The 25,981-nt window shown below is 38.0% G+C and overlaps 1 long non-coding RNA gene across 1 annotated transcript; it reads left to right on the top strand.

Moving 5' to 3' along the window:
* Positions 1-1,037: 1,037 nt before the first annotated feature.
* Positions 1,038-22,137, top strand: LOC142039407 (uncharacterized). Its single transcript, XR_012652872.1, has 4 exons — positions 1,038-1,117; positions 2,291-2,442; positions 20,991-21,303; positions 21,977-22,137. It is a non-coding gene; the product is annotated as an uncharacterized LOC142039407 (long non-coding RNA).
* Positions 22,138-25,981: the final 3,844 nt, after the last annotated feature.

A 25,981-nucleotide genomic window follows, 5' to 3' on the forward strand; every position in this document is an offset into this window, starting at 1 on the left:
TGTGGAGTCTCTGTCTTCAGAGCTCTTCAAAAGCCATCTGGATACACTCCTGGGCAACCCAGCTCTAAGCTACCCTGCTTGTGCAGGGGGGTTGGACCAGAAGATCCTCAGAGGTCTGTGACAGTGTGCCTCCCCCTGCCCCCAACCTGACCTGTATTTCCCATAGAGCTGCTCAACTGGTAACCACCAGTGGTGGTCGTAATGGATGAGTCTGGTTGTGATGGCCACGTCCAGCTCAAAGTGGATTTGGGGGAGACGGATAGCCAAGGGCTAATTTGAGCAATGCACCCATCTAAAAAAAAAATCCTGACCTAAGGGTGTAAAGAGTTTTTACATAAGCTTATAAAGGATTTTGAAATTAATAACTCGGGGCGGGGGGGGAACAAACAAACAAAGAAAACCTTTTCAGTTGCCATCCCATAGGATAACTATGACAGTTTGGAATCACTTACTGAAAATCCTATAGCTTCTCTATATATTATTTATTAGTCTGTCATAAGATCTGTGATAAGATGCACTGCTATTTAGAAGAAGAAAACATATCTGAGTTTTTCAATGCATGCATAGAGAAGTATATTTTTTCTAAGATTGTGGGGGTAAAATTGCTTTCACTTAGTAATGCATATGAATTTATTTTGTAGATAGCTGTCTCTTAACCTTTGAAGAAGAGATGCATCAACGTAAGTTAAAAACCCCTCAAGTTCTGCCTGTACAAGAGTGGCAGAGAAACATTCACACATTAGGTATTTAACTTGGTTCTGAAAAACATCAGAAACCTTATACCTCTTTAACATTTGCTTAATACATTATAAATTCTGTATTATTTTATTAATCTTCACAACACAACACTTTAGTATGATGATTGAAACACTTAAAAACTAGGCCAAGAACTCTGAATAATAAACTCTTCGTGCAGTGGTTTACAAAGTTAGAATGTTTTGCATTAAATACAAAAGTAATTTACAAAAATAAGGAGCTCATTGTACATAACCATAAATTTCATTTTTTCCCTCAGAGTTCAAAAAAAGGAACAAAGAGTCTGAACCAGTTGCAGATGTTAAAAAAACAGATTTGTGAAAGTGCATATTTTACAGAAATCTGAAGAATCGGAGATCAGGTAAGGTTCCTTATACCTAGCTCTAGTCACCTAAAAGTTAGATATGTCTGACCTTGTCTTCCTATAATTCCCTTATCATCAATGGGGAGAAAAAGACTGCTTTTTAAATAGCAGGCTAAAGCAGTCCTGAGCATCTACCTAAGAAAAAGGTGAGTTGTTTTGGGGAGGCACATATTTATCTCTGAATGAGAGCCTGCGTCTCCATCTAGACTACTCAATTCAGTGTGCCTATGACTGCCCTCTGGCCCTGAGGCTGAATAACAGAGTAGTAGTCATAAGTAGTAGTAATAAGAGAGTAGTCATCTCCAAAAACACTTGAGGGAACAGTGTTTTCCCCATACTCACTCCTGAATTGTGCTCAGATAGTCTTTGGAAAAGGGAGAGTTGCCTTAGAATGAAACCATGCCAGGGACTGTGAAATAATTTAACAGTAGAGACAATTAAGTGTTGGCGTGCCACAAAGTATTGTGGCACTATTTAATTTACTGAAATAGGTGTAGTTATTAGTTCCTACTTTCAACTCAGATACCTTTCATTGAGCTCCACCGACTTATGCCCAGAACTTCTACTTCTGATACCAAAACACTGCACTTCTGAGTGCCAAATTTCCATCGGTAAATGAAGCTTAGTCATGTATGAACCAGCCTGATGAACTTGGCTTGTATGATAAATCCAAAGGGTCAATACAGTTCTGAAGAGACTGGGTTTTACTTGAGATTTTTTAATGGAACTTGTGGCCCAGAATTACAACAGAGATTAAATGTCTCAAAGTGGCCTCCATCTAAAATACCACTTTCATAATTCTTGTCTGAGCACCATATAATTCTGAAAATTTTTGAAGTAAGATGTTAGGAAAGATTTGCCCTCGTCTCTGAATGCAGTTATTACTCTAGACAATTAAAAGGTAAAACAATAAAAGGTTACATCTTAGATATCAACTGAGTAAGAGATTGTGGCAGGTACACCCGCCCTGATAGAAAGCAAAACTTCTCTGGCCTTGGAAGAGAGGAAAAAAACAAACAAACAAAAAAAACCCTAGAGCCTACAGGTTGGAAGTTGAACTGCCCAGTCCACACAGTGGTATCAAGTTCCAGTCAGCAGGTACACGTGTCAGGAATAAAGAAGTGTTGACCCTTGGCCAGTAGGGACTAAAATGACCATATATGACCACAGGTCAGATTCAACGAGGGTATAAATGGGGCCCCGTCGGAGGACATTTTGAGTCAGTCCTCCACAGAGCAGCTGGTCTGCAGTGGGGGACTCTCCCCTTGGGTTGGGATGCTGCCCAAGGTAACTCCTGCAAGTTGGGAGCCCTTATCTTATAGGTGAGTAATAGGCACATTTTGAGTTACCATTTCTAAACCTTAAGAATTCTTAAGTTGGCTGTGTAGTACTAATTTCCCCTTACATCACTGAGCCTGTAGTTTACTAATGTTATTCAAGCTCTAACCAGCTTTTTTATTGAAGAATAAATCTGATTTTTAACACCTGTTTGATTTGATTGTGTGTGCCTATGTGACAGAGATCACCAGGGTTTATGTGTGAATCAGAAAAATGGTTGAAATCACAAACAAGTAAAACAGCATGATTATCTTCACATATGCGCCAACAGTATTTCAAAAGGAGATGGGGTTTGCTAATATTTTAGAATTTTTTGAGCATGTCTTTCATACTCAGTTCACAATAAAGTGGTAGATGAAAGAAATGAATGGCATAAGACTTTCAAAAGACTATTGATAGAGTAACTCAGAAAAGATCCCTTAAAGCTAAATTGTGCAGTGAAAAGCACATAATAGAGATCAGAATCCAGCTGAAATAAGGGACAGAGGAAAAATGATTAATTTTCTGCAGAGCAAAATGCTAATTCACAATGTCACAATTCTCACTAGAGAATATTGTGATTATTCTTACATTAACTAACAACTAAAAAAAAAAAAAAGTTGTTATCACCATAGCCATTTGGCAGAACTCACAGAATCATTTAGGTTGGAAAGGACCTTTAAGATCATTGACTGCAACCATTAACTTAACACTGCCAAGTCCACCACTAAACCATGTCCGTAACTGCCACATCTACATGACTTTTAAATACCTCCAGGGACGGTCACTCAACCACTTCCCAGGGCAGCCTGTTCCAATTCTCGACAACATTTTTGGTGAAGAAATTTTTCCTAATATCCAACCTAAACCTCTCCTGGTACAACTTGAGGCCATTTCCTCTTCCTATGGCTTGTTACTTGGGAGAAGGGAGAAGAGACCGACCCCCACCTTGCTACAACCTCCTTTCAGGTAGGTATAGGGCGTGATCAGGTCTCCCCTCAGCCCTCTTTTCTCCAGGCTAAACAACCCCAGTTCCCTCAGCCGCTCCTCATCAGACTTGTGCTCCAGACTGTTCACCAGCTTGGTTGCCCTTCTCTGGACACGCTCCAGCACCTCAATGTCTTTCTTGTAGTGAGGGGCCCAAAACTGAACACAGGACTCGAGGTGCGGCCTCACCAGTGCTGAGTACAGGGGAACAATCACCTCCCTGCTCCTGCTGGCCACACTATTTCTGATACAGGCCAGGATGCTGTTGGCCTTCTTGGCCACCTGGGCACACTGCTGGCTCATATTCAGCCGGCTGTCAACCAGCACCCCCAGGTCTTTTTCTGCCAGGCAGCTTTCCAGCCACTCTTCCCCAAGCCTGTAGCCCTGCATGGGGTTGCTGTGACCCAAGTGCGGGACCCGGCACTTGGCCTTGTTGAACCTTATACAATTGCCCCTGGGCAATCGATCCAGCCTGTCCAGATCCCTCTGTAGAGCCTTCCTACCCTCAAGCAGATTGACCCTGCCTTCCAACTTGGTGTCATCTGCAAACTTCCTGAGGGTGCACTTGATCCCCTCATCCAGATCATTGATAAAGATATTAAACAGAACTGGCCCCAATACTGAGCCCTGGGGAACACCACTTGTGACCGGCCACCAACTGGATTTAACTCCATTCACCACAACTCTTTGGACTCGGCCATCCAGCCAGTTTTTTACGAAGCGAAGCGTACACCTGTCCAAGCCATGAGCAGCCAGTTTCTCTGGGAGAATGCTGTGGGAAATGGTGTCAAAGGCTTTACTAAAGACTAGGTAGACAATGTCCACAGCCTTTCCCTCATCCACTAATTTAAATAGGAAATCAAACGTATGGATGTTTAAAGAGCAGCCCTTATACTTTTTCATTAGTAGTTTCATACTGGTTGTTCACCATCATCCCTTAGTTTCTCATTAATACCAGTTGTTCCATGACAGAATAAGCAAAAAAACAACATTACAGGGAGTTCAAAGAGAATGCTAATAATTAGAATGTAAATAAATGTCACCAGAGTTCTAAATTATATAGTATTTTACTTTATGTGAAAATAAATCAGAGGAAAGCTATGTACAAAATTATAAATTATATATAGAATATAGGTATCTATTTTTTTTCGTGGCATAGAAAAATTATAAAGCAATACTTACTGAAATTACAAAGGAAATTAATTCAGTGCTGTTAAAAGGAGTGTTATTCACATACACAGGCACTGGAACAGAAATCAGAAAAATAAATTATTAAGTATAGAGGTTAATATGGAATAGCTGATATTTCACAGCTGTTTATTTACTGTTTTTCTGTTTCTAAGTCACAATAATGCAACTTGGATTACAGTTTCTATTTCTAGACCAAACCAAGATAAGCTCTCATTTTCCAGAGGTAAACAAAACATATGGACACATATTTTATCTCAGCTGTCACATGAGAGATTTTGAACAAACTTCTAATAGTTACAAGCAGATAATGCCTTTGATGGCACATCTTGTGCTTCTTCTATGTCCCCATAGAACTTTTGACTTGTTTATTATTTTCTTTTTTTTTTTCCTGGAGATTGGATTAGTACATGTCTCACGTTATTAGACACACCTGTTCTAATCCATTTGGTATTTTATTTACAAAGAACATAGTATCTGTCATATTGCAAAATGTTGCATATTCCGAGCATATTTCCTAGGAACAGGGCTAAACCGAACATTACAAAACAAATCCACCCACAGGACCCTGCTCTTTGCTTCACAATCTTTCCTGCTGTGCCAATGCCTTGGGCCAGATCTGAAGCAGAACAGATATAACCAGCAATCTGGAAAGCCCAGCAGATGTCATCTAGTTCACTCTGTGAGTGTATGCATGTACATGCCTCGGAAAGGATCACCAGACACACAGAGTTCTAAAGTACCAGATGGATAAGTTTACTAAAATTTAACAGTAAACCTTTTTTTTTTTCCTTTGATGGTGTGTAGAGAAAGCTTCATGGGATTACTTACAATTAAGGAATTAACAACCAGCTCCCCCTCTGTATTCTATGACCTCTTTATTTCCAGTTTGGGTTTCTATCAACATGGTCTTTTGGGTTTTTCTTTTTGGTTTTGTTTTGTGTGGTTTTGGTTTTGTTTCTCTTGTAGTTGCAGCAATCTGAGCTTGGTTGCCTGCAGTATCTAGGATGTTCCTACTTACAGTCCTTGTGGCCAGGCAATTTGCTGTCTCCTCTCTGTCCCCCAGTGATCCCACAGTCTCTTCTTGAGGTGCAGACTCCATCACCTCACAGTAACTTCTCCAGTTTTCCCCTTTTTATATCCTGAAGTCTTTCCCTCTTCTACTCTGGAGCATCCTCACTTGCTTTCCAAGGCAGGCATAACCCTTCTCCAGATCATAGAATCATTGAATCATAGAACAGCCCAGGTTGGAAGAGACCTTGAAAGATCATCTGGTCCAACCTTCTGTGGGAAAAGTAGCCTAGGTGAGATTATCTAACACCCTGTCCAGTCACATCTTGAAAACCTCCAGTGATAGAGACTCCACCACATCCCTGGGGAGGTTGTTCCAGTGACTGATTGTTCTTACTGTGAAATTTTTTTTCTTACATCAGGATGAAACCTCTCCCTGTGTAACTTGCACCCATTGCCTCTTATCCTCGTCACGTGGCTCCTTGGGAAGAAAGAACCTCCACCCTCTCTGTAGCCACCCTTTAAGTACTGGAAAACTGTGATGCGGTCCCTCCGAGCCTTCTGTTCTACAGGATCAAAAGACCTAACTCCTTCAGTCTTTCCTCACAGGGCAAGTTCTCCAGCCCTTTGATCATCTTTGTGGCCCTACTTTGGACCATCTCCAGTCTGTCCATGCCTTTTTTGGATTGTGGAGACCAGAACTGGACACAGTACTCCAGGTGTGGCCTGACAAGCTCTGAGTGGGCAATGATCATGTCTCTCTCTGCTAGTAATGGCCCCATGGAGGCAGCCCGGGACTCAATTTGCCTTTGTTGCTGCAGCAGTGCACTGCTGGCTCATATTCAACTTGTCCTCCAGGACCGCCAGGTCCCTTTCAGCAAGGCTGCTCCCCAGCCACACAGATCCTAGTCTGTACTGGGCTTCCTTGATTGTAATGCCAGGTGCAGGAGTTTGCACTTGTTTTTGTTAAACTGCTTATTGTTCTTGCTAGCCTAATTTTTCAGCCTGTCCAGGTTTCTCTGTAAGATAGCTCTCCCTTCTGACATGTCCACCTCACTAGCCAGTTTATTTTCATCAGCAAACTTGGTGAGGGTGCTTTCAATCCTATCCTTCAGATAATTTATGAAGATGCTGAACCATGTTGGGCCCTGTATCAATCCCTGGGCTGTCAGCCTGAGTAGAAACCATTGATCACCACCCTCTGATTATGGCCTGTTAGCCAATATCCCATCCATCTCGCAGACCACCCATCCACTTTTGCCAGTTTGTTTAGGAGGGGGCTATGGGAAACAGTGTCCAATGCTTTGCTTAAGCCCAGCTAAACAACATCCACTGCTTGCACCAGGCCCACAGAAAATGCTACTTTGTTGTAGGGGTTGAACAGGTTGGTCAGGCTGTCAGATGTTGCCATATGGCACATTTCTTCTTAACAGGGAGTCACTGGGCACATGCCTAGATGCAGTTGTTGAAACTCTTGAACTTCTTGTTGACAGGGTGTACGCTGGCAATCTCCTAGACACCACTGAGGTATGAAAAGTCCAGTCCCAGAACTATTTCCATTGAATAGATGAGAAAAATGGGCAAAGGGAAAGCAGAGCAGAGGCAAGCTCCACAGAATAGGAGCCAGGCCATGCTGTGAGTGAGCCCAAGAACAGAAGCTAGCCCACTTGCTTTCCAATATAAACAACGTATTTCCCTTCACAATACAGCTGTGCAAATCCAGGTCCTTAGTAGCATGAATAGGCACCAAGTTTATAAGCAAGGAGTAGGCTGCCATCATACATTTCTGGAGAAAGACTTATCGAAGTGTAACAAACCTGATCACAAACTGACAGCACTTGAAAGTTTGGCTGATTAATTCTGAGGGAAGGAAAAAGTGCTGAAGAAGACTTGTATGCTTGAATTTATTTTTTGTTTTGATTTGCTTTTTGTTTTTTCCCCAGGTATTCCTAACAAAAGATTTTTATCTGTACATGTAATTTTGTTTTGGCTATTTTGAACATAGGCTTTGAGGGCTGAAAAGAGAGGTACTTATGTCAGAGATATTTAAATGAAATGAGAAAAGGTAGCAAGGTAAGTGCACCTTAAGGTTTTCAAATGTTTCTGAGAAACAACTAAGGATGGGATTCTAAGTATGAATTTTAATTCTTAAAAAAAAAAAACCCCAAACAAACCACATAAAAAACACAACCCCCCCCCAAACAAACCAAAACAACAACAACAACAACAAAAAGAAATATAATCATTCTCCAAAAAAATTAATCCTGCTGCAGTTTAGAAAAACATTGTGATAGGCAAACACCATTTCACCACCATTTACCCAAGTAATACTTTTTATCTGAAGTTTATTACACCTGTCTTTCTCAACAGGTACAGTTGTATTTTTAGGCAGCTCCTAAATCCTTCAAAGTGGCTGTCACTCAGTCATTCCCCTGCCACCTCTGGTGAGAGGAATGTGCTTTCCGCTGGCAGATTTGCCTATGGTTGAACACAAGCACACATTGACCGATGCTCGCCTGCCTCCTGTCCCCTGGGTGGCAGTGCTATATAACTCTTTCCCAACAGATACACAGAATAGAGCAGTGCAGAGTGACATTGCTATGCTGGGGAGAGAGGACAGCAGTAACAGTACGAATAAAGAAAAGCATCCTGTCAGACCGAGGATGGGAAGTAGCTCTGGATGCCTAGCAAGGTCATCATGTAGGAGCAGTAGGAATAAATTGGTAGGAATGTGGCTTAAATACACTCCAAAGACTGTAGGGTCCAATTCAGCTGCAACAGTGATGATAAAAGCACAAGCGAGTGGTTTAAGTGCTACACTGGGTTTTGCTGGGTTAAAGTTAATTTTCTTCATAGTATCTTGTGTGGTGCTATGTTTTGGATCTGTGCTGAAAACAGTGTTGATAACACACCCATGTTTTAGCTATTGCTGAACAGTGCTTACACAGCATCAAGACCTTTTTTGATCCTCACCGTGCTCCACCAGTGAGTAGGCTGGGGGGGCACAAGGAGTTGGGAGGGGACACAGCGGGGACAGCTGACCCCAACTGACCCAAGGGATATCCCAGACCATAGGACATCATGCTCAGCTTGTAACGCTGGGGGAAGAAGGAGCAAAGGCGGACATTTTGAGTGATGGCACTTGTCTTCCCAAATAACTGTTACGCGTGATGGACCCCTGCTTTCCTGGACATGGCTGAACACCTGCCTGCCGATGGGAAGTGGTGAATGAATTCCTTGTTTTGCTTTGCTTGCACGTGCAGCTTTTGCTTTCCCTATTAAACTGTGTCTCAACCCATGAATCTTCTCACTTTTACCCTTCCAACTCCTCCCCATCCCACTGTGGGGAAGTGAGGGATTGGATCTGTGGTGCTTAGCTGCCTACTGGGGCTAAACCACAAAAAATGCTTAAAGTGATCTCTGTTCCTTTTGAGGCATCTGCCTGAGGAGAAATCTGGCTGGATGGGAGTGGTGTTGAGGTGCTGGCCCACATATCAGGCTGTGAAGACTAAAAGCTGTGTTGTGAATTTTAAACAATCTAACACAGTCTACAATTATGCTGTATTTTATATTTTACTACAACGTTAATATATAGTCAGTGATGTACAGCCTCAGTGTAAAGTTTGTTAATAAAATCAACTTGTGTGCAGTAATTACATCGGTATTTCATCAGATTAGGTTTCTCTTAAATATTTCATCAACAAACACCTGCATCACTATCACATTAAGACAGCCTCTATTTTTCCTTTTTTATGCCCTTGAAACCTTTAAAAATACTGCAAATATAGCACTCCTTTATTAATCTTGATGTCAAAAGCGATGGACAAATTATCAAAGATTAACTTTGTCTATCTAAAAGACAGCATTGGTAGCTAGATTTGCTTTTTTAACTTTTACGTAGCAGGTATCAAAGAGTTACACTATTGTATGAAACATCAAGTAAGACCTTGTCCTCTTTGTTGAAGGTGGCTTGTCAATCAACTGGGCTAAGTGGATGGAACTGGGTACTTCACTCTCTCTTTTCCCTGGGCTACTGGAGACAGCAGAAATCGCTGCCCAGCAGTCTCATGAGTAGCCACTGAGGCTAGTTTTACACTGGTCATTCAGGAGCAGAGATCCCATCCCCACCCAAACCCATCCCATTCCTCTGTGCTGCTTAATAATAACAAAGGATTATGTTAATGAATTCTGGCAATAAGGCCAGAAAGCATCATCTGATTAATAACTTACAGACTAGTCTTGGAGAAAGCTAGCTAGCTGGAGTGGTCCCACATAAATCCAGGGACCAAGTTAGCTGGTAGTGTTAAGGATCAGGTATCCAATTGCTCAAATTTGCTTCTTTGCCCTCTTTATTTATCAGTATATATGCATTCAGTATCTTCCCTGCTGCTGAGAGTGAAATTAAGACTGGAATTAAGACTGTTTTCATGATTCACTTTATGACCTTGCCTGTAAAACTCATCTTCTGTGGCTAGAATTCAAAAAAAAGATTTAGGTATTGTGACACACAGAGCTGCAATATTTAAAGTTAGGTACTGCGCTTCAAGAGTGGTATTCATAATGAAGAATTTCTAATGTCTGAGGCAATGATATTTTGTGGAAGAGAGCACATATGAATGGCATTCAGAAAATCCAGCATATTCAAAGATGCCACACTATATAGACAACAGAAAATGTCACAGAGAAAGTGTCACTGCTACTCTTTCAGAGCTGCGGATTTTGCCTTATCAGAAGCAGAAGCAGTTCTGAGGCCAACACAGCATTTAGAGTGTAGGTGGCTTTCAGCGTTGACTTTCAAAAATGCTGAGCATTGGCTTTTTGTAATGACTTTAATGAAAACTGCTGTTTCTGCAGCCTGAGTCACTGACTCAGATGTGATGTATCAATGAGTGTGTGTCTGTGTGTGTGAGGGAAGAAAGGGTTAAGTCACTATTTGTCATATTGCTTTGATGAGTATTGTCAGACTGTATCTAGAAAAATAGCAATTTCTAGTGAACAGTTAGGATTACAAATTAACAGGAAAAAAGTGTAAATTGTACACTTAGAAGGAAGACATTTATATTAAAATGTTCTGACAGGAAACAAATGATAGGCCTTAAAGCTCATTAAAAAAATGAAGTTTGCAGAAGTTCAGTCTTCCATCATATTCAGCTTCTTAGCTCCAATGTAAACTGATTGTTGTGAAACATCTAACATACAGTTTTATAATAGTTTATTTACATGTTTACACAAATATTTTTGTGAGGAAAGTATTCTCATCACTCCACAAATGCAATATAACAGAGAGGAGGAAATACAGCTGATACAGCTATAAGGCAGAACAGGACTGAGGTGTAAAGCCATTGACTAGATTTGTTTCTCTTCTTACACTCTTCTGCTGGGAAGATTTAACTTTTAGTTTCTGATGAGACATAATCCAAAGTAGAATATTATAAGGAGACAATTCAGGATGAAAAGTATTCAGAAACAAACAAAACCCCTTATGAGAAATTACTTTTTGGTGCTATATTATATCATGCCTCTTTGAGTCTGGGAATGTCTGCTTTTTATTTTATATGATCTTATTAATTAATCCACCAGTCTATCCATTGTATTTCCTGAACTAACAGTCCAAGGAATACATCAAAAAGACACAAGATCCAGATCATTCTGCAAGTTAAAAATACAGTTTTCTTTTCCCTTGTCTCTAAAATATAATTTGTAATAAATGTGATTTGTTGCTTTATAATAACCTTATAAAAGTTCTTCTGGCTTTCCCTTTTAGCAGGTATGAAATCCTGAAACTGTATGTTTGAAAAGTCTAAAAACTTTCAAACTTTTACTAAAATTTTCCTCATAAATTCCATGAAACATTTTCATACACTGTTGGCCCAAAAGGGTCAAGAAATATAGTAAGTTAACATGTTATCCAGATTGAAAAAAAAACAAATGAACAACAAAAAAAACCCTACACTGTATGGTATGCTTTGGATAATCATGAATAATCTATTTGCTTTGGTTAGGAATAATCAATATAGCATTTCAGATCTGATATGAGAACAGATGTCACCATTAAATGTCTTTTCCTCCAAAGTAATCGTAACATTTTGTGCAGCAGTGGATACTCTTTGGTACATTATTCTCTTGAAATGCAATTCCACAGCATTGCAAAACTGTGAAAGAGGAGTGATCTATGATCTAAACCACACTTCAAAAAAGAGGCATGTCATTGTGGCCAAAAGATCAGGTGCTAAAATACATGCCAGTCTCAGCTCATTAGGAAATACTCCAGGCTGGCAGCTGTGCCCTGCCCTTCTGTTTCAAACTCCCATGTCCTCTGGCAACATGTTGCATATCCATTAGATATTTTGCAAAAGCTGTTTTTCAAATTATATCTTCAATTTAGGCTCACAGTTAATGCCAAGGCTCAGAGCTTGAGTTCATTATAGCTAACAGTTGACAGAAAAAAGTCTGGATTAAAAAAAAAAAAAAGGAAAAAAGAGAAGTATTAATGTTCTTCATACTTAAACTTATGCTCCCACCAGTTAGTTCTTATATGACACCCAGCGTACTGAAAGTTTGTTAGAGAATGAGGAGTACTTAGACTAGGATAATTGTAATTCAGGCCATAAAATGTGTAATCTTACCACATCTGACAAGATTTGCATCATTTGCAATGATTTCTTTTGCAGTTCTTAAACAAGTTGTCATCTAAAATAGGACTGTTGTTCAAATTTTATTTTTTTTATTTCTAAGGGGATTTAAATTTCTTTTAGGCACACAGAAAAAGCACTAATTAAACCAATATAAATATAAAAGAATGTCTATATTTTATTTGTAAGAAGACGACTTTCAGCTTACCCATGGTCTGTCTCACGCTGTATTACCTAGGGGAAAAAATCATGCTACAGTTTTCACTGTTGGTTTACATTGACTCTTGTGTCATGAGTGTTCTTGATACTCTCTCCAGCTTCACAAATATAAAATAACATATTTCTTCTTCAGCAGAACTATCTGCACCTGCTTCCATAAGAAACAGTACCTTGGCAAAAATAGGCTTCGTTATGTAAGGGGGGACTGACAATATATTCTTCAAAAAACACATTTTAGGGAAAAAAGAATAGCCTTATTTTTACAACTGCTTTATTTTCTTAGGAAGAAACAAGGGATGAATAGCACATTAAGGATTTAAAAAACAGCTGTGAAGGGAGTGAGGAAAAATGCTTTTATCAGGAGTTTATAATCTCATAATGAGTGACAGCTGATGCCACAAACAAACTCTAATTAATGATGCTCTGATGAAAGTAAATGTCCCCTGGAGAGGAAACAAAATAGAGCAGTGACAGAATTAGAGAGAGAAAAAGCTAAGGATAAGATGAAGAAAATGTTATGGTACAAAAGCTCTGTATTTAAGTAAAAACAAAGCTCATTAAACAGCAATGCTTATGCATCTTGTAATAACTTCTACTGTTTCCATGGTACTTGTTGTCACATTTTGGGGAGACAGACTGTACCTTTGGGGAGCCTGAATTTATATGCTTCTGTATGGCAATAATTAGTGAATTTTGGCTTTATTTGTAAAAAGCTTGTTGGCCATAGGAGGAAAAATGCCTTAAGATTTTTTTGTCCAAGTTATGTTACTGTTCATAGGAAATCAAACTCAGATACAGCAGAAAAAAATATTTGCAGAGATATTTCCTTCTGCTGTGATTACTTGAATTGAGTAGATTTTAGGACCATTGTCCACATTTATGGAGCATTTACTTACATGAATACTCCCATAGGCCATTTTCTCTGAGATGCTGCAGGGGAATGCCTCAGGTTTTCCACCTCTCCTTCCACATCCCTGGATATGAGCCTTGGCAGCAGATTCCTGTATTTCCTGCCTCATGCTTAGCCAGCACTTACTGTAGGCATTTTGCAACCCTGCTCCATCATTTTATAAGATGTAGAGCCCCCCCTTGAAACATGTCATTTCTCACTGGCATGCCCTCTCTACCTTGGCAGCTTAGGGAAAGTTGATAAATGTGAGGTTATTGACTGGACTCAGATTCAGAACTTTCACATGTCAGTCTTTTTCCTGCTCTTTTTCTAAGGTTTAACTGTGCCTCTAGAGCACATAGAAGCAGAGTTGTAAATTACTTTTTTTTTTGGTGTAAGGTCATCTGTTGTGAACTGAAGTGCTCCTGCATAGAGCAGGAGCATGTGCTGTGCTCATCAGACTCCAGAAGTGAGACATAATGGTATATCTTACAACCATCTTCCCCGCCATGTCCCTCCTATTTGGCCCAGGCACTAAATGCCCTTTCCTTTTGCCAGGCCCATAATGACCAAAGTGATTATATCATATGTCTTGCCAACATTAATGATTTTTTTTTCAGAAGGCTTACTAAATTTGATGGTTTTTTTCTGTAAGAATTCCAGATTTTTGAGTCCACTGTGAGAAACTCAACTTTCATCTAAAATAATAGTATATTGCTAGCCCTTATGATGTCCTTAAGCCACCTAAAAAAGGCCAGGAGGGTCTTGTGAAACAGGGTACCCTCTATATAACCAATGCATGCCTTGCTAAGGACTGTGCCCCTGAAGAACAACTAAAAGACTGGTAAGAAAGGAACATCCTACCCCAGGAGGCGTGAAAGTTGTTACAGTAATTGCTCATAGGCATGAAGTCAGCAAAGATCTTCAGTAACTGGGGGGGAAGGTAAAGGCGGCACTCAATTCCAGACCAAAAAGACTTACACCCCCTTGGGCATGCGCTGTAGAATAAAAGAACACTGTACCTTTAATTTGAAGCAGCTAAACCCAACAGAAATTGTGGTAGATAAGTGACTACCAGTAATAGTTTGGGGGAATAACTTTAGAAACTAAATCTATAAATCTAAACTGTATAAATTGCTTGCCTGTTTAGGTATAAGGTGTGCTAGCTTTGTGGATTACCACCTAGCCCCCATCTTTGTGCAGACAAGAAATGGGATGAGATACCTCTGCTTTGCGTGTATACTGGCGTCTCGCACGCCGGGTAAATGACCCCACTTTTGGGACAAAATTTAAAGCATTATAAAGAAGTTGAAGAGATTTACTTTCAAAATGTCTCATTTTTCTGTTTTGCAAATCCATCCTAAAGAACCCAGCCAAAGTGTTTACTACTTTTTAGGTCATAATATTAGTAAGTAAATTTTTTTTTCCTTTAGTTTTTTTTTTTTCCTTTCTTTTTTCCCCCCAGGTGGTTAAGATATTGTTTGTAAGGATGAGTGGTAAAACTGATCAACTATCAATTATGAGGTACATATATACCATTATGTGTATACATAGTTGTATGTACACATATTGTAATTGCATACTTTGTTAGAAGGAAGAAGACAGTTAAGGAAAAAACCTGCCTGGTTGCCTTGCCTTCACTGCCTTTTACTGAGTCAAGGTTGGGAGAAATTACACTTCCCTAAGAGCAAAACAACATGCTCAACTGGGAGAAGTTTTGTATTAAATGGTAGAACAGGGAATTTGTTAGAGACTTGCAGGCTTCTAGGAGGAAAAAAGAATATCTTAGTACTAGGGAGAGGATACTGAGTCACCTTCAGAAGTAATGAAGAGAAGCCTTTCCCAGGGAGAAAAAGGAGCCCATCTGGAATTTATTACAATATATGAAGCCATTAAAATTGCTGAACAGAAAAGATGAGCAGGGATGAGGAAGCAGCAGTCAGACACCTTTTAATATCAAGCCTGTATCATCCTGCAGGCTTGAGTTTCTGTTTTTTAAGAGTTAATATGGTATAGTCTCATACATTACATAAATTTACAAATGGGGATTAAGGGTCTAGCTAATTCATCAGCCTATTTCTGACAAATACAGTATTTAGTGAAGTGTTCTCTCATGTTGACTACACTCATGAATGTAGAAACCAGGGAAAACTATCATAATGATCCACTTTTTTTTTTTTTAATAAATACCTAAACAATCAGATAAAGGTGTTTTTGCATGTTTCAGTTAAAAATTAAAAACATTTTGGTGCACATACCTGGTGCTAATTCATCGAGTTTGTCTGTGGCTTCCTTAGCCTGCTATCCCTCCCACTTAGAAATTGTTATTTTCCTGACACTCCTTTAAGCCCAGCTTTCACATCTCATTCAAATGCTTACCATTCCTACTTTCTCAGGACTGCAGTGAGAAAACATTTAGTACCCAAGAGTTCTTTAGAAAAAACAACAGCAATTTTGTGTTTCCTGCCATTCTAATTGCTCTTTTTGTCTGTATAAATGCACAGGAAAGCCAAGTGAGTTACTGTTCCTAAATATTTTGTTAGTTCAAAGCTGACAAACATGTCCAGGCAGATAACTACATACTTACTCAATCCTTTATGTAATAACATTTCCCATTTTCATTTTTCCAGCTGTATTTAGCTCTTTTGCTATTCAACTGCAAAATAAATAAATCTCTGTAGAATGATAATCCATGAGGAGTTTGGTATGTGAAAATGTGACAAAAGTGCCACTAAAGTTTAAGAAACAGCATCTGCAAATATCAGTGATGTGTAAAGATTTAGATTAAGTCTGTAGAGGTTCATGTCCTTTCTCTGAACTTCATAAAAAATGCTAGTTTCTGGACTGGAACATCAAATACATTTAAACTAATCTTCAAAATCTAAATGATTACATTCACTAATTTTGCCTTCTTTAAATCTTCCTTCAGAAAAAAAAAAAAAAGCAAATAGAATTGAAATGAACTGATAATTTGGTTTTTTGTTTTAATTTCTTTTTAATTTAAGTAGAAATTGATGATAGATCGCTGGAGTTTCTGTATTATCGGAGTTGGGAAAGATATCATATAATCTTGCAACCACTTACACTGAACTTGTTTTCCCCATGGTACATCAGCATAATACCTCAGTTGTGAAATAGGAAGGTTAAATATAGAGCAGAAAAGGGGAGGGATTTTTTTTTTTCTTTAATTGTCTCTGAACCAGCAAGAAGAAATGTCAGTCCTGAGAATGGCTATTCTTTGAACGAAATATGAATTTAATTATGAATTTAATTATTTGACTTGCTCCATAAGAATAAAAATAAGAGCAAAACCTCATTTAACAAAGCCAGGCAGTCTTTTAACAGTAATGGTCCAGAAATATTTTGAATCACTTCTCCAATTTCGAGAATCATTTGAGTCATGCATAACAACTAAATCTTTTTTTTTCTTTTTCTCCCCAAAAAGTAGAGATTTAGCAGGCTACTTAAGACACTGTGCTTTTTTCAGTTTTAATCAAAAGAGTTATTTCTCTAAGCTGTTTTTCTGGCATGATGAATGGAGTGATACAGAATTTGGTTGTGGGGGAAGGAGAAGTGTGAAAGGCACTTTATCACTCTATTTCCCCATCCTAAGTAACATTTAACTTAAAGCATTAAGGGCTCTTTCTGCTCTTTAGTTCAGTGGGAGTTTGCCCATTGATTTCATAGAAGAGAAATAAGTCACTAAAGTAGGTGCTTTCAGTGTGTTTCAGTAATGCATTTTGTCAGTTTTATTATCTCCTGAATCTTGTATTGTCACTTTAAATCTGAGTAATCTGTATCATAAGTGACATAAAACTTTGCTATATGAAGTCTGCCATTTTGAATTTATCATCTAAGCTGGTAATTCAGCTGGAACTGCTGCAGGGGCTGAAAGCACATTTTGTGACCCTTGCTTCTCACCTTGGCCACTGCCCTGTATGCAAGCTGCACATCCCAATACCCTGCCCTGCTCAAGCAGTTTCTCTCCCTTTGGAAGAGAATACAGTGCCACAAGGAGCCATCCTCTGGGCATCTGCAGGACTATTACTCTATCTCCATTTTGTTCAAGCAGAGGTGGAATCGCCATGGCCATCTTGCTTTGACTTTGTATGGACATTTTTGTATTTTTCATTAATACAAATCTACCCCATCAGAAAATATTCTTCAAGGAGTGTCACATAGACACTGCAACTAGATAGAATAAGTGAATTTAAACTTTTAATATGAATCTGTAATACTAGCTTACAAAACTTTAACAGGTACTGAGGGAAAAGGTAACCCAAAAGCAAATATCCCTGTTTGTATACATGAGAAGGTCCTAACTTTGCTTATTTCTGTGTATCATGTATTAAATAAAAAGAGGAATGTATTGTAGTTGTAGACTGGCAGGATTTGATGATGCAATAGGATAATCTAGGATGATTTACATGCAGTCAACTCAAGCAAATACCTGAAAGCTCAAACAAATATCTGTACATACCTACTTTCTAGTAGCTCTAAATTTTGGGACCTTATATTTTGCAAATTTATCAATAGCAGATATTTAATGTCTACATATTAAAAATGTAGAGCCCCTCAACATAAAATGAAAGCTTATCAATATAATTTTCAGAATTCAGGATCTTAATTCCCTTGGAAAAAAATATATCTTTCTTGTGGTTTGTTTATTACTGTCTTGCTGAGAGAGTAAGTAAGGGTTAATCCAATCTCAATTCGCTTTGGCCTGAAGGTTTCAGAGCCAGGGCAGCAGACTCTACTCAAAGTGACAATGGGTATTTTAATTTCTTTGAAGTATTTCTGCAGTGACCCAGTGTCAGGAAACATATTCTATTATGGACTATGAAGGGAAAGACTGAGATGGGGAGGTAAAGATTAAGTCTTTCAGTTAGGAAGCAAAGGACTGGGAAGTAGATCAAGGCAGAGTCTCTGGAGGGGAGACGCTGAAGCTCAATCTCATTCCCTCCTGTTCTCACTTCAAATTTCTGCACTTAGGTATGTAGTGGAGTGAAGAGTCAGTTCTACAGTGAATTGAGAGATGTTCCCATCTGCACTGGTTCTTTATCTGAATGTAGTATTTTTAGTTTGTTATTTGAAATTAATGGACACTGTTTCGTTAATCTTCAGTTACAGATTATATACAAAATTGATACATTCCTACTGGTTAGAGTATTCTCTCTGCGTTTAAGATGATGTTGCACACAAGAGGAGTTTAGTCTTGCTGAGAAAGAAATTAAAATATTCCATTAGAGGACTGAAGGCTGACACAAACTCTGCAGAAATAGAACAGGAACTGTGAAGTAAAATAAAACATTTGAAGCCAATATCAGGTAATACCAAGTAATATCGGGAGTAATATGCTCTTTGAATAATCAATGGATCTTGTATCTTAGGTCCACATTGTGTCCTCTTTTTTCTTCCAGCATAATTTTATTTGTATTTGTATATTATTCTTTATGTTGTCCAAAGCTAACAGATAACAATATTTCAGTAGTAGTACACAGTGAGGAAGCAAGTCCCTCCTGTAATGTCTGGCAAAGGAAAATACAAAGGCAAATCAGAGAAGTCCACTCCAAGGTAAAGATAAAAAAATAAAGGCTTGACTTCCTCTTTATTCCACCTCCTTATCTCTCCTCCCCTACTGCCCCTTAAGCTTTTTATTCTGTTTGGACTTTTTTTTTTTGTGAATAAAGAGAAAGTCTAGAGTGAACAAAAACATAGAATTTCAAAGCATTTGTTGACCTAAGTACTTAGAAGTCACCAAGGCTTCTGTGGCACAAATAAATACTCATTGCTGAGGCACTGCTTAGGGAAAGATGTATTTTATTCAGAAGGCTCACAGTCAGAGAGTTAATAATTGAGGGAGCCTGCTTTGCTGAGAATGTATACACTAGGGGCAAATGCAACTGCAAAAGAAAACTATGTACTATAAACCAAACATGCTGATACAATCTTAACAGAATTGACAAGAATTATCTGCTGCTTTACAGTTGGCTTTCTTTTGCTTTTTTCTTAAAAAAATAAATCGTTCAAGAAGAAGCAGAAGAAAAGAACCCCTTAGTACATTTTGCAAAGAAATTTAAGAACATAGCTGGTAAAAATACATTAGCCGTTACTGGTTTCTAGTAACCTGAAATCAGCTCCACAATCCATAAACCCATCACACTACCATTTTGAGGTCTTTACTGTTTTTCACTGAGATGTATACACATGGGAATTTTACTAAATACTTTTAACACTTTAATACTGCAATAGCAATTTAAAAATACTTACAGAAAAAGTATTTTAATTACTGTTTTCATACTGTTCAATGAGGACAGCATGAAGGTCCAGGCATTTTATTGTAACCTGACAGAGGTTTCTGATTCTCCATGTGAGGGACTGCTATGATCCTATGACCCTTTACTGACACCATAATGAGTGGTAATGAGAATTACATTTCTGAGAGTGTATTTATTATATTTGGGAAGGTCTGTTGAGTTTTATGTGGTACTGATCTTTTTGTTTACTTTTATTTGTGTTTGATATCTGTGATGACTGAATGTCAGAAATCTTGTGAGGCAGGTTCTGTAGTATATGACATGGAAGAGAAAGCTCATCTCAGGATTACTGACAAGGTAGAGAAAATATGCCACCCTGAATTGTGCAATAGACTTTCCCTCCACAGTCAACTAGAGTTTGTCTTTCTCTTCTAAAACCTGGATCTTCCGCCTGTGTTCTTTTGTTACAGCTGCTTTCCCTCCTGCTCCCTTTTGCAGTCATCAGACATTTGTCTGTTATGAGTGTTCCTGCAATGGCACGAGGAGGGTACTCTCATCTGTCCTCACTACACTTTTATAGCTTCCCCTGGGATCAAAATTGGCACCACTACAATATTAATGGAAGGAGCTGAATAGTTTATTATTGTTTATCACCGAAAGAGAAAGGCTCAGATTTATATTAATCACTTGCTCCTAGGACATGGAGCACGATGGGAAGAACTGGTGATTTGTGTGGCTCTGAATTGCTCTGTCTGTCTTTCTGACCTTTTTGAATTGAAGTTTTATGGACCTCAGCTGTTTGCCCTGTAAAGTCTTATAGAGATTTATCAGCTTTATGTATTTTCCTCTCTCTTTCAGGATAATTACAATTGTGTGACCTAGTCACGCCAAATGCTATTGCAAAAACAAAGGCTTTAATAATCTTGGTGTTAAGCAGTTTTTGAAAGATAGGAACAAGCATTCCAAACCTAAAGTCTGAATATTTTGCTTTCGTTTCATTTTAAAGTTTACATCATCATTTCAGTATGGATTGGCTTGAAAACAAGCATTCCATTTTCAAAAAGACAATTATTACATTAAAAATTTTGGGTTTGCACTACATCAGAAAGGCACTTCGAAAAAACCAATATGATGAAGAATTAATAGCACAAGGGTTAGAGCACTCAGCTGGCTTATGGAAGACACTGACCTATGTCTCTCTTTTGCATGATTTGGAAGAGAGATTTGAGACCAGATGAGGACTTAGCAATAGCTTAAAGAGCCTTTTGACATCTTTAACCTTAAACCCAACATTTATCGACTGAATGTATGTAGCTCCTTTAATCCTAGTTTTGCAGCTTCTCTAGTTTCTCAAGGTGTTTCTATCTCAGATACTTCTGGCCAGCCTGCCAAGAAAGTAAATCTGGTAGATAGCCTCCTAATGCAAGAGACACACAGAGACAGCAACTGCAGTGCCTGTACCTAGCTGCAGGTGCGAACTCCTGCCTTGGCCTTGTTCTTCCTGTGTGATAAAACTCAAAGTAGGGGAGCATAACCATATGGATGGCAGCTGCGCCTGATTCAGCACCACTCCTGCAAAGTCTGGGAGACAGCCTACACAAAATTTACCCAACTGGTGTGAAACAAGCCTCGTCTCTGAATCAGAAAGATTTACATTGACTTTTGGGTTCCCTTCCATCCTAGGTGAGTATATTGATGAATAAACCACTCTCCATTTCAAGCACTAGTTCTGTCTGGGACACTTCTACAAAAATGCAAAAGAGAAATGACAGTTCATGCTGAAATCCTGTAAACATTTGGCTTCTGTTACTGAGCACTGAGCTATATAAAAACAAAATAAGGCTTGAGGTTCTATTTTTTTGATGGTATATTTTTAAATTTGCTTAAAACCTGGAAAACAAGACAACTGTATCTGTGCTAACAATATTTTTGACAAATATCTTCTGGAAAGAGGCTTTTTTATTATATGTAACAATTGTAAAATTACTTCTTTTTTCTTGATTTGTATTTCTTTGGTTTGGGGTCAAAAAGAAATAATTTATGTACAAACAAAATACAAAACCTAAAAAGTATAATTTCACTAGAGGGCAGAAAATGCATGTTTGTCATCTACAGAATCACATCTGAGTTTATTTGTCATAAAGGTTCTAAAACAGCTGTACTCTGAGCTGTCTAACCTCTGAATCATCATACACCAAGCAAATCAATAATTTTCTATGGTAGTCACTGTTCAGGGAAAGAACACTGTGATGGAAATGCTTTCACTTAGGCAGTTATGTACTGCAGGTGTACACCAGTGAGTAATAATGCTTTCCAAGGAAGTCACCATGAAAAAAGAAATCATTTCTCTCCCCAGTGCTACCAGGAGTGAGACAAAAAAGGGGAAGAAAGAAGGAGAAAGAAAGATGAAAAAATGAAAAATCAAACTTTCACCTTCAAAAGTGACTTTAAAATGTTCTTGTTTGCATGTTAATGTGTGATTAAATCTTAAAAATTATTTTTATTTATAGGTAAATATTTTTGGTAGAATTCAGCATTTAATGAACATTATTGTCAAAATTGACATATAACTTCATTATTTCTGAAATAATTTTTTCCCATTAAAAGCATTCAAAAATTTTATATTAACTAATATGTGTTTACATATATTGTATCACTCACAGAAAGTATCTGTATTTACATATTAATTTCACTGCATAATAAAATAAAGATTCTGTATATGAATATAACATAATATTATACTACAATGAAATAAAATACACAAGACCAAGATACTGCATACTGAAATTACTTCCTAGCTTATGGGGTCTTTTATAATTTTAATGAAGCCCTTCCTTGTACAGCTTTAATTTTTAAGCCTGCAGAAGACAGAAAAATAAATGGTACAATGTTTTAATTTATCTACATAACTCAATTTCCAACTTAAAAGGTAAGTCAGTTAAGAACCTGTAAAACCAGCAACCCTTTCTAAGTTCACCTATCTCTTGTGAAATTAGAATAGTCAAACACAGCATGATCTTCACTTTTAGAATCATTGTGGGTTTTTTGTGACATTTTGTTGAAGTAAAGCACATTGAACCGCTTGAGAAATTCATGCAGCACACAAGTTCATTTCTTGGTTCTGAACTTTGAAAAGGCCCTAAGTACTTGTGAATGTATTGGTACAAATAGTCCACACAGTGCCAGGCTATCAAGCTGAAGGAAAAACTACTCTTTTTCACAACAGTACTTTGCATTTTTTTAGGGTCAACGGTTTTTTTGGTGTTTTGGCTTCATCATTTTTTATGCTTAACCTGAAACTTCAAAAATAAAGAAACAGAAAAGATTCTTGTAGTTGTTAATAAAAACTGCTGACTAGACCCTTGAAAATTGTTCCCTGTAACTGTTCTTGAAGAAATAGTCAAATCCTATCTATTAACATTATTCCCCACACAAACCTTAAAAAAGACACTTGTTTGTTCTCGCAGAGAACTTCATAGTGGGGAATTAAATGATAATTTTGCTCAGCTTGGCATGACTGTCAGTCTTCAATGGCAAATTAACTGCTACATGAATAAGCTAAAAAATACATGGAATATGTAAAAAGTGAGAATACACTTGAATTCAATTTTTTTGCAGTTATTCTTTTATGTGAGTCACAGTTTCCTGAAAATAAATTGTGTAGTAGCTGCAATAGCTGTTCAGTGAAGCCCCCAAAATTACAAACACCATATTAATCCTTCTGATTTTAAAAGCATGGGATGCAAATCATTTCACATAACTTTGTATCTCCAAGATTTAGATGTCTATATTTAATTTAGTCAACCTAGCTCCTTTTAGAGACAACAGTGCTACGCTGGTTTGCAAGTGACAAGTATGTGATCTTATTATCTTTGATCAATTTTGGTATTCCAGGTAACTATAGGATTGACATATGAACTTGTATATGAAGTAGGATGCGCTATAACTTGTGTAAACACCAAACACATAACAGTTTGGAGTCTTAGTCTAAGTCACTCTACCTAGAGAAGAGCAAAGAACAATTAAAGTCTGTGCCTCCAGGGAGAGGTTCATTTGATGTGTCCCGAAGTATGCAACTAAGATGAGATGAATTGCCCTCAGGAAGTGTCCATTTCTCTCTGTAAAAGGACTATAAAGTAATTAGGTTGGATTTTGATATCTTACTTTAAAGCTACGTTAAATTGATATCACCTACTGATTCTATAGTTACTTGTGTGAGAAAGCAGTGGTGCAAAGACAGTAACGTCTTGCAGGGCCTTCTAAACGTAGCTTTGTCAACAATCCATGTGATACCCAGATTTATATTTATTTAGGAAAGCAAACAGATGGATTAAAAAATGCAATTAAGTAGGAAAACCTCATAAGATCCAGTCTAAACTAAACTATGCAGAAAGTCAGCTACAGCATTTGTCTCTTTGTACACACAAGCTAAGCACTGTGGCTTACATTTTTTTCTGTTTTTCTTTCAGTGCTTTATCTGATGAGACTAACAAAGTTTACTGTATTTCCCATGCTCTGAATAAATGTTTTACCTCACTTTTTTGAAAATTCTGTAACACACCTTCTATTAAGTGCCCTTTATCAACCAATCTCAGCAGTATTCCTCCATTTTATTTCACTCTTATGTGATGTCAAGCTGCTCTCACTGAACTATTTAACATGAGCATTTGCACTGGGTCCAGCTGAGAGACAGTCAATTTTCATCATAAGCAGCCCATACGGGTCTGTGTTTGGGATTTGTGCTGGAAACAGTGTTAAGAACAGACTGGTGGTTTAGCTATTACTGAACACTGCACAACGTCAGGGACTTCTTGGTTTCTTGCTCTACCCTGCAGCAAGTAGGCTGGGGGTGGGCAAGTTGCTGGGAGGGGACACAGCCGGGACAGCTGACCCAACTGACCACAGGGATGTTCCAGACCATATGACGTCATGCTCAGCGATAAAAAGTTGGTGGGGGGTGGGCAGGAACCTTTCCAAGTTAAGCTTTGCTCCGAGACTGCCCAGGCATTGGTCTGCTTGTGGGAGGTGGTGAGTGACTGGTTTTGTATTACTTGCTTTTTTGCCACCCCCACCCCCACCCCTTCACTTATTAAAATGGATTTATCTTGACCTATGAGATTTTTCTTACTTTTGTTCTTCCAGTTCTCTCCAGCATCCTCCTGGGGGAAGGGAGTGGTGACTGAATGAGCAGCTGGTGGGTGCTTAATTGCTTGCTAGGGTCATGCCACCACAGTATTTCTAGATATTCAAAACGAAACATCAGGAAACTTAAATACTGACTGAAAGAAAATTGCCTCTCTCTCTCTCTCTCTCTCTCCCTCCACACAATGTTTTCCACTGTTAATAATTGTCCTGAAGAGAGCTATTCAAAAGTTTATCAACTTTTATCAACTGCAAATAAACAAAGTACCAAATCTTCACATAAAGTTTATGGATAGGAACAGTTGCCTTGTTAATTTTAGTGTCCTAGTTTCAACACTGCATAAAAGTCTACTTCAGAACATTCAGTTTCAGAGCTTGTATCTTTCACTGTATTCAGCACCAATTTAACCAATTTAGAGATAATAGCAATAAGAAAATAATATTTTGCCTTTTTACTGGTTGCTATAAAGTCCTCAAAAGTTATACTAGAAAAAACTCTATCTCCTCAAAGTGAATCTCATTACTTCACTGTTTTAAGGCAGTATCTTCTTCTTTTAATAATTATGTTAAATATAAATTACAAGAAGCTGTCCGACATGATTTTTGACTAGAATGTGATAGGCCATTGACTGTAAACCCAATTAATAAAATTGATCTCTACTGTGCATTTTTTTTCTGTGTGCATTTCTATAAAAGTATAGCTGAGTCATATCTGGTAATATGTATACACTTGTGACAGGACTCGAAGTTTGCCTCAGGTTTGAGGTGAATCTGCCTAGGTTTTGTCCTCTAATGAATGACCCCACAAATTCTGAAAGGCTTTAAACTCAGAATGTTATGGAGAGGGGTCAGTAAAAACTATGAAGTCTTTGTGTCTTTAGAAAGAGAAAACTGAATATGACCAGGAAATATATAATAATAATAATAATAATAATAATAATAGTAGTAATAGTAATAATAGACATCATCATCATCATCTAGTGGAATTGAACAGCTACAATTTTTAATTTACAATTAAAGTGAATGTAATACTATAGTTACAATTGAACAATTTAACATGAAAATTTATTTTTTAATATAACTTCAGTTTGATTTCAATTTAGTTTTTGATGGGTCATATGTTTATCCCCCTCTAAGGGGGAAGGTTTTGTTGAATTATACTTAAATTAGAGTGAGCTTTTTTACTGTGGGAATATGTTTAAGCATGCTGTAAGTGAAA

Source organism: Buteo buteo, chromosome 14 (assembly GCF_964188355.1).
Source record: "Buteo buteo chromosome 14, bButBut1.hap1.1, whole genome shotgun sequence".
Lineage (NCBI taxonomy): Eukaryota > Metazoa > Chordata > Aves > Accipitriformes > Accipitridae > Buteo > Buteo buteo.